The sequence below is a fragment of the Schistosoma mansoni genome, chromosome 5 (genome assembly GCF_000237925.1).
Source record: "Schistosoma mansoni strain Puerto Rico chromosome 5, complete genome".
In the NCBI taxonomy this organism is placed as follows: domain Eukaryota; kingdom Metazoa; phylum Platyhelminthes; class Trematoda; order Strigeidida; family Schistosomatidae; genus Schistosoma; species Schistosoma mansoni.
This window is the reverse complement of record NC_031499.1, coordinates 5,632,425-5,642,018: the sequence shown is the minus strand read 5'-3', so window position 1 is coordinate 5,642,018 and position 9,594 is coordinate 5,632,425. Positions and strand designations below refer to the sequence as shown.

Below are 9,594 nucleotides of genomic sequence, written 5' to 3'. Positions count from 1 at the left end.
GATCGTATATCATGTCATTAGCTCTAAATGTGAATGACAAAACAGCGTGATCGCTATTCACTAAGGGTAGAAGAATATTTAGGTTGGCAATATCATCAGTCACATGAGTGATTACCAAGTCCAACGGAGAAAAACCTCGGTTTACACCAAGACGTGTGGATTTGGTTACATGCTGTACTAATGCATGCTCTATTACTGTTACCAGGACCCTACTACCAAAAGAGTTTGTAGATCCTTCCATGGTCATCTCAGTCCAACTAATGTCAGGTGCATTAAAGTCTCCTAATATCAAGCATCTGTTATTTGCACTCCATAGCTGAATGTGCTCTAAGATAAAGTCATCACCTAAGCAGATTAGGCTGCGACAGATAACACCAAATACAAATGCACAACATCTGATAGTGAGCTCACAGCTAATGACTTCACAAGTTCCACTATCACGGGATTCGTAAACAGAGGAGCGAAAATTTATATTATTGGCTATGTATAAAAGGACGCCACCTTCTTTCCTGCATCTATGTCTCACTTCTTAGGCAGTGGTATCCGGATAATTCTGGGGTAATATCGAAGTCATAGACTAACCAAGTTTCCATCACACCTACAATAAGTGGCCTTAGTTTGTCCACTAATGCTCCTAGTTCATAGAATTCATGACTACGAGCAACGGCATATAAAACTTTTAGGGTTTATTTTATTTATTTAAACACATACATATTGGTACAAAAGGGCACCAGATACATATGCGCCACAACTCCTAGGGAGAGCGACCTATCCACATAGGCCTTGGTAGCATCCACTTTCAAGACCTGACTATTCGAAAACCCACTAGTCGGAAATTTTCCTCACCGTTTGTCGACGGGTTTCTAGTTCGGCTAGCGCCGTCTTCCTTCTTATTTTATCTTCAGGTCTTACTTGAATGTCAGAATTGTCGTGACTACGAGAGCTACTCGACAGAAGGTTACGTTGCTTCTCCGACCCTAAAATTACCTTAAGGATTCTATATGGTTAGGGTTGGACACGGTCGCCGGCCCTCTTACCTATTCTAACCAATCTTTTGACCTGAACTCCTTTACAGTTATCCAGTGGGATGCTACAGGATATATCCTCCGGGATTTTTCACATCATGCACGTGTCTAATTTTGGGATTGGGATCATTTGACTTCAGCAAATTACTCACAATAATATTTGATGAGATCAAATTCTTCTCAATCACACCAGGGTGGGTCTTACTATCAGAGTTTGTTAATGTATTGCGTGACTCACAATGCGAGTTCACGAATGATTTGCCAACCAAGTGCCTGTTACTTATAGATTTTTTCTCTTTACTTCCTTTTCTCCGTACTATCGTCCATTTTTTATCACTCAGGGCAGCCACAGCGGGACAATTTGGAACGATGGCGTTTTTATCCGGGTCTTCAATGTCCACCAGAGGTGCATGTCTATCCATGTCAATATCAAGTTGCGCCTAACTCCTAGTTAAATTTAGGGGAGATTTCCCTCTTCCATCAATCACAGTCGGGTGTTTAACGCGTCCTGTAACAGCACGTACAATACTGACACATTCTTCACTGTTAGTACTTGAGTCACCCGTGCAACCAATATCTTTCTTCTTACAGACCAAATCTAATAGGCTCATAGCATTCTGGATTAGTAACGTCTTATTTATACAGAAAACATGCAAATCCAATGCGAATTAGGCTTTGAGCGTCTTTTGTAAGCGGTGGGACTTAAACGGGTACACATCTTATGGAACCACTATTTACACTCATCACATCGCATTCCTTTCTCCACGGGGAATAAACAGTCCGGCTATCCACATTTATAAGTACTACCAACCATTGTAATCATATGAGAGTTCAAAACACAAGATGAATACGAGTGTCAGAGTCAATGAGAAAGAAGGTACCACAGGACAAATTTTAGTGAAATTTCAAACTTTAACCGAAATACTTCGAGTTGAAGTAGACCAAGAATGTTTTTTGATGCATCAATTACACAAGAGAAAAGATGATCATAACAAGTACGAAATCGCTGCCCTTATTGAAACGTTCAAGATGTTTTGATTTATATTTATACGCACAACTTTTTAATTTCTCGCTAATCCGATCTCTTACTATTCTAAAATCGTGTCAACTTTTGTTATTAACATGGCTTAGGTACTTAAATGGTGTCAAGATGTGTTAAATGAAAAAGAACAAAGCAAAATATGAAGTGAATGCATTATCTAACAAAACGATCCAGATAAGTGATATATTGAATAAGTATTGAAACCCTACAACATTTTTAGAACCAATTCAAGAACAAAATCTACAGACTAAATTGCCAATCACCTCGTGAGTTGTACCTAATTTCTTAGGTCAGTTGGTCTCATTGTTGAAAGCTTAAGAGTCCGTTCTATTTTTTACCCTTTCCTATCTTTGAATTATCAATTTTACTTATCTTAGTTATATTTGTTAGATTTCCAAAAAGCCTTACAATGTGTGCACAAAATTTCAAAGGTGCAGTTTAGTGTTTCTACAAATTGACTTCTTACTAAGACATTTTTGGAGCGTTTTCTACTTCTTTGGGAAAGGTGGCCCAATTCCCCTTTTTGGAAAATGATTAGGGTTTTCCTCAAATCTTGAAATTCCCGCAAATCTGGTTGGATTTCACCAAATTTTGTGGAAATCTTGACAAATTTAGCGTTTTCCCCAATATTTCTCCAGAATTTTCGAAGACTTTGGGGGAAATCCATCCATTTTCTTGAATCGAAATCATATATTTCGGAGTTTCGCGGGGGTTCTTCACAACGTTCGGTTTTCCTCAACACTTACCTAAACATCCGAGAAACCTATCGACGTTCTTTGGAAAAACCCTAGAATTTTCCAGGAAAGCATACAGACCTAAAAAACAGGCACCCACAATTTACGATGTATTTATTCATAGTTTTTTTGCCTTTGTAAGCTTCACAAAATAAACACGAGTTTGAAAGCAGTCCAACTATAGTTGCTAGCATGAATGTGTCTGTCGCACACACAATGAGGGTAGATAAAAGTTTTCCGCCAAAATAATTGCGCAATTCTTAGAAGACAATTATCAGCACGTAGCTTTAGATTATTCACCTTATCAAAGTAGCCCTATCTTGCTAGTATGTGTAATGACGAAAGCAGTAGATATGCATGCGTTATAAGTTTCAGTTTCAGTTTCAGTTTCAGTTTGGAAAGGACAGGAGGCTTGATGGCCTGTGTTAGTCCTGGCGATGATGGTCTCTCAGCTGATCCAACTTTCTTTTGAAGGAGTCGACGGATGGAGCCTCAACCACGTGCTGAGGTAATGAATTCCACTCGTTGATTATTCGATGGGAAAGTCGGTAGTCAGCTGACAAGTAATTCGTTCGGGGCTTGTGAACTTTTTTGGAGTGTCCTCGTAGATTTTCTGTTTTGGAAGACAAGAAAAATGAGGGCATATCAGGTGCAAATTTGTCATTAAGCAATTTGAAAACTGTAATCAAGTCGCCTCTGATTCTTCTATATGACAGCGGGAATAGGTTTAGCTTGGTCAGTCTAGTACCATACGGGAGCTTCGCTATTCCGGGAATCAGCCTAGTTGCTGTTCTCTGAACCCTTTCCAAGAGTTCACTGTCTTTTTTCAGGCAGGGGCTAGCTGCTTGTATGCAGTACTCAAGTTTAGGGCGTACGAACACTGTATACAAAATCAGAAACGTTTTAGCGTCAAGATGCCTAAAAGCCCTGCGTATGGACCATAAAGTCCTAAAACCTTTGGCGGCTATTGCACGGCAGTGTGCAGTAGTCTTTAAGTCTTGACTAACGATGACGCCTAAGTCATTGTGTGCCTGAACAATAGGTAACTCAGTGTTATTCATCGTGTATGTATCTGTACCCTGGTGGCCAATATGCATCACAATACACTTGGAAGTGTTTATCGGCAATTGCCAGGTTTGGGACCATTCAGATAATCTCTCCAGGTTATTTTGAAGTTCTAAGCTATCGCCCTTGCTTTGTATCGCTCTCCATATCTTGACATCATCAGCATAGAGTAAGACCGATGACGATAGTAGACGAGGGAGATCATTTACGTACAGGAGGAATAACACTGTACCCTGGGGGACTCCACTAAGCACAGTTTCCCAGCTAGACAACTTGGAGTTCACCCTTACTCTTTGTTGACGCCCAACCAGGAAGTCTTTTATCCACATCAATAGATTGCCTCCAATCCCGACATTCCTTAGCTTATATAATAGCCGGTTATGCGGAACTTTGTCGAAAGCTTTGCTGAAATCGATGTAAGCTACGTCTATAGGTAATTTTTGGTCCTTAAGAGCGCACCAGCTTTCACGAGCGACTAATAAGTTTGTGAGACAAGAGTAACCTGTTCTAAAACCATGCTGCTTTTCGGAGAGGAGCCGGTTTTCATCGAGATACTTGAACAGCTTCTTCCGAATAATCTTTTCTAAGATTTTAACAACCACACTAGTTAGGCTAATTGGTCGGTAATTCTCAGGCTTATGTTTTGTACCTGTTTTGAAGACTGGACTTACTATGGCGTTCTTCCAGTCTTTTGGTAGACGACCCTGGGTTACGGATAGATTAAAACATACACTTAAAGGGTTCGCAACAAAGTTAGCTAATTCCTTTAGTAACCTAGGATGCAGTTCATCGGGTCCAGTGGATTTACCTATGTCAAGCTTAACTAGCAGACCAAAGACATCGAGTTCTTTAATGGTTACGCTGTCCAGTGCTTGTGTGGGGGGATTTTCATGGACTGGTGAGAAGGGTGTTTCTATGGTGTATACATCGCTAAAGTATTTAGAGAATACTTGAGCTTTGCCAAAGTCGTCCTCCACTAGTGATGTGGCAGTACTGTCTCCCCATAGTGAAGGAACATTTCTTCTTTTTGTCCTTTGGTTTATATACGAATACGAGCGTTTAGGGCATTCTATGGATTCCCTAACGATTTTCTCTTCGTACAGCTTTCTGGCCTTACGGAGGGTTGAGGCACAGGTATTTCGAGCCTTTTGATACTGAGATTTTGCCTCGTCAGTCCCCAGTAACCTAAATCTGTCCCACATTTTCCTTCTTTTACGGAGAAGGATGCGAACCTCCCTACTGAACCACGATGGGGAGTTTCTCGTTCTCTTAGGTGTAGTCCAAGGGATGTGGGGGGCGGTAACTTCTAAGTATAAATTCCGGAATATGTCCCAAGCCGTTTCGATTGATGACTCTGGGTCTATTTTCCAATCTACTGATGATGCTGATTTCATGATGTCTGGTATGTTTGCTTTCCAGACGTTAGGTCTGGATTGAGCTGAAGCGTACTCGTGATGGAAGTCAAAGCTTAAAACTGCATGATCACTTTTGCCTAGGGGCGGCATGTAATCCAGGTTTGCAACATCATCCTCATAATGAGTCAATATAAGATCTAGTAAGGATGATGCAGAGCCTGGGTCGTACCTCGTTGCTTCCTTCACGTGTTGCACTAGGGCACATGTGATTACCGCATCAACTAGTTCCTGTTCGAAGGAATTTGCTGACGATTCAGTCCGCAGATTTCCCCAGTCCACCATGGGTGCATTGAAATCCCCTAGGATTAGACATCGATCACTTCGTGATAAAGTGTTGAGACTGCTTAGCAGGACCTCGTTTGCCTCACAGCTTGGACTGAGATAGATCAAACTAAGTAGCAACTCTTGTCCCCTGCATTTCAGGCGGCAGCTAACTAATTCATACGTCCCACTCTCATGGGATACACTGTCGATAATGGTGAATGGGATAGCATTCCTAATGAATAGAGCTACTCCCCCTCCTTTACGCGTTTGTGTTCTGTCGGCCCTTACTAATGTAAAACCCTCGAAATCAAGTTCCCTACTATCTATAGACGGCGTCAGCCATGTTTCTGTGACTGCGATTATGTCTGGCCTAGTTGAGTCAATCTGTACACCTAGTTCCGGTAGCTTATTTAGTAAGCTCCGGGCGTTGGTATAACAGATCCGAAGCCTATTTAGGTGGCCTCGTGCTTCACCCAGAGTGGCTTCGGCATCATCCTCTGTCGAAGCCTCACAACCCGAAAATTTACAATTTTCAGGTCTTTTTCGCCAGCGTCTAATCTGAGCTGTAGTTCCTTTTCGGCTTCCCGTCTTTTAACACGGTCCGCCAACGGTAAGTCCTTACGAAGAAAAACTCCTGAACCCTTTAATTTATGTCCATTTTCTAAGATTAAGTCGCGTTCGTTCGGGGATTTGAAAACGACTTTAAGTAGTCTAGATTGATTTGGTTTCAGATGCGCTAGATTTCCTAGTCTATACACCTTTAGCAAGGTGACTCCAGGGATGTTTTTGGGCATAACTTGGTTGAGTAGTTGTTTTATCAACACAATGTCATGCTCAAAACGAGCTTTCGGTTCTAAGCTGTCACTCTCCTTGACTCTATGGAGAATGACTGATCTGTCGCTGTGATCAGACCTCGGCTTGTCGACCCTTTTGGTGGGGGTATGATTTCCTTTTACGTCATTTTGGCGTTTTTTTCTTACGACCCGTACCCAATCGCCAACGTTCTTTGGAGTGGTAACCACAGTCGCGTCAGGCGTACTGTGGGATTCCGGAAGGTTCAGGACGACTTGGGAGATTAGGTCATCTTTCGCGCTGGAAACCGATCGAGCCTTGGGGTTTCGGTTTCCGGAAGTTCCCTTCTGGGCACCATTTTTGATACGAGGGACAGAAGAGACTTTTTTGCGCGAGTTTCTGGTTGTGTTAGACCTCTTTGGAGGATGTTCTTCCTCCTTTGTAGAGTGTCGGTCGGCATTTTTTGGACTCACTTGGGCCTGCCTTGTGTCAATCTGCGTGTCGACAGATTGAGTTCTGACTGATGTATCCCGACCGCGCTTGCCGAGACACTTTTTTGCGGCATTTACTATTGAGATGGCCTCGGTTAACAGGCTATTTGCATCCAAACAGCACTGTTGACATAGCCATACGCACCCATTTTTACTGAACCGCTTGAAAGCTGCAGGTGTTAGATTTGTGCAAACTTCGTGGTACCAACCTTTGCACTCATCGCACTGCATGCCGCTATCAACAGGATATCGACATCCTGGGCGGTGGCAAATGCTTTTGTTGCATCTTCCAGTCATTTTAGGATGCGAAAGTGAGTGTTGACTATAAGTAGAAAAAAACTATAAATAGTTAGGACTAAAGTACTAACAGACACAATAGAAAAACAAAGGTACTCTGGAGTACCGACGATAAAACTATTTAGGATACCAAAAATGATACTCTAGTAGAATACTTTAACTGAAATAAATTCAATCAAAGTATAAAAACAGTAGTCTTGATACGTTAATAACGATCAAAACAATAGAATTTACTCAACGAGGAAAAATACCACTGTCCTTTTTAAATAGCGCGTCAGAGTGTTATAAATAATATATGTTAAAATTTCCGCGACGAGTACATATACATTTTTTAGCAATTTATGTCTTCATATTGTTTGCTATAGCGATAGCCTTTTTTTCCTGTTCATTGCGTGTAACAGTGTTTCATAAAAAGAAAAGCACTACTCTTCTGCATAATAAACATAATATCAAAACATTCTTTTCGATCGCTTACTGGCTAGATCGTTCCATGAAGAAAGTAGTTATTTTGTGACGCCTAAATATATAAGGTGCATCGGTTATGACGGAAACACTTTCAACATATCTATGGGCAGATTTTCTAATGACCTACCACGATGATGAATAGATTGGGACTGACCATGAAATGTGATATCACTTCTCAAGTTGTGTTAGCCATTAGGGAAAGTCACTTTCCCACTAAGTCGTGCCCTCACATTTGTCACAACCTGCCGTACCATTGTGGCCAACGACACCTAACGCTGCTACAAGCTGGAGTGTCACAAATAATAGCTACTAGCTTCACTGTCAGATGTACTCGACACTTATCTGCACTAGGGCCTACTATCAGCAACTTTTGTAACTCAGTCACAACAACTGCCGACATTTCGTTGAAATCATGTGGTTTTATTTCATCACCATAGATACCAACTAGGAATACTTCACTGAGATACGGAGCTACAACACGACCAAAATTCATTAGTATTCCCCCCCCCAAAAAAAACCAAAACTTTTCTATAGTGGCTTCCACAAAACGGACAAAATTACCCCCCCCCCAATATGGAGATCGGGTTAGTACATTTGGGGAAATTAGCAGCATACCCAATTGTGTATGGATTTTCCCAAAAATTTCTCCGAACTTTGAGGAAAACTACAATTTTTCATGGGACGTTTTGGAAAACCCCAACATCAGGAGATTGGGCAGTAGAGGGTTACGTCGACTTTTCTAAAATTAACACTTTTTCCCTTGCTATTTCTCTAGCGTTCCTCAGTATTTCTTATTTTTCGGCTGCTTGGGTATTTTAGGAAAATTCTGTCGATTTTTGGGAAGCTCCATTAAAACTTTTGAGGTGAATGCGAATAAACCCTATTTAAATTTCATTAATATAAAGAAATCTTCCAAATCTGGTATTATTTACAATTAGTAAATACTTTTAGAGTTGCGTCTAAAAACAGTCAAGATCCTGAAAGCGTATGTTTTTTGAATAAGAAGTTCCTAGCTTTTCTCGCTCCAGTGAATATTGCAAATGTCTTCATGGCTAGCTTCATTAGTTCATTATTAGACTTACATGCATGTATGTAAGTTTGCTTGCTACTATCTCTTAGTTTGAGAGGAAAATGTTAACAGTGGAACCATTGAACATTTCATTCTTAACAGCGGGCTTTCGTCCAAAGTAGCTGATAATTGTTTTAGGTTTTTCACTTTGAACACGTAAGATGAGCATCTATTATAAAAGAATTAAGGCTGACATCATACGTTCATAAATCCTATGCATAGTTCATTATTTATAGATGATCAATATGTTGTGTTTTTGTAACATAGACAGCAGTGTTATACTCTTTGTATTAACTCGAACTATTATCATACTATCCCACACTAACATTAATATATCTCATTGAGAGAAACTCTTAGAAGTTAATGTAGCAATAATTATTTAAATACACTATTATATTTTGAAATCTTGATTTCATTAAAAGTGTATCTCTGGAAATTTTCGTCAGCAGTTGTACCGTTGCCGTGCGATAAATTGTGAAAAGTAAAGAGGAGGACTGGAATTTAATGAAAATTTTTAAGACGTAGTATAATTCACATTACCGGGTACGGGTTTATATATCCAGTTTTGGGTCTTACCGTTAGTATAAGGACAGTAATGCCACCCGTATGTCCAAACAAATGTAGGTGAGGTGGCATTTGAACACGCAATGCACTTTCGAATTGCTGAATGCTTCAACCAATAACATGTGGACCGTGATTATGTAATGATCAGCTGGACTTCATTGTGGAAAACTAGTAGGTGATTTATAAGAAATTTAGTCTATATTTGAACGGTTTTACATTATTTGGGCGCCGAGTTAAACTAAGTTCTTAAGAAGGAAAATTATATTTGTGAAAATTTCTGCGACTGAACTTTAAGTAAACCCAACATTTCACTCGGCAAACTGGTTCAAGCTTCTTCAAGGAAATATCAAATAAAAAAATCATATGGGATC

The 9,594-nt window shown here is 40.3% G+C and overlaps 1 protein-coding gene across 1 annotated transcript in view; it reads left to right on the top strand.

Moving 5' to 3' along the window:
• Window positions 1-2,289: 2,289 nt before the first annotated feature.
• The window catches only part of Smp_064380 (putative aspartate aminotransferase), a gene marked incomplete at its 3' end in the record, with an annotated part of 19,679 nt that continues 12,374 nt past the window's right edge, over window positions 2,290-9,594 (top strand). The window contains exon 1 of the mRNA XM_018797724.1: window positions 2,290-2,333. The remainder of the gene's footprint in view (window positions 2,334-9,594) is intronic.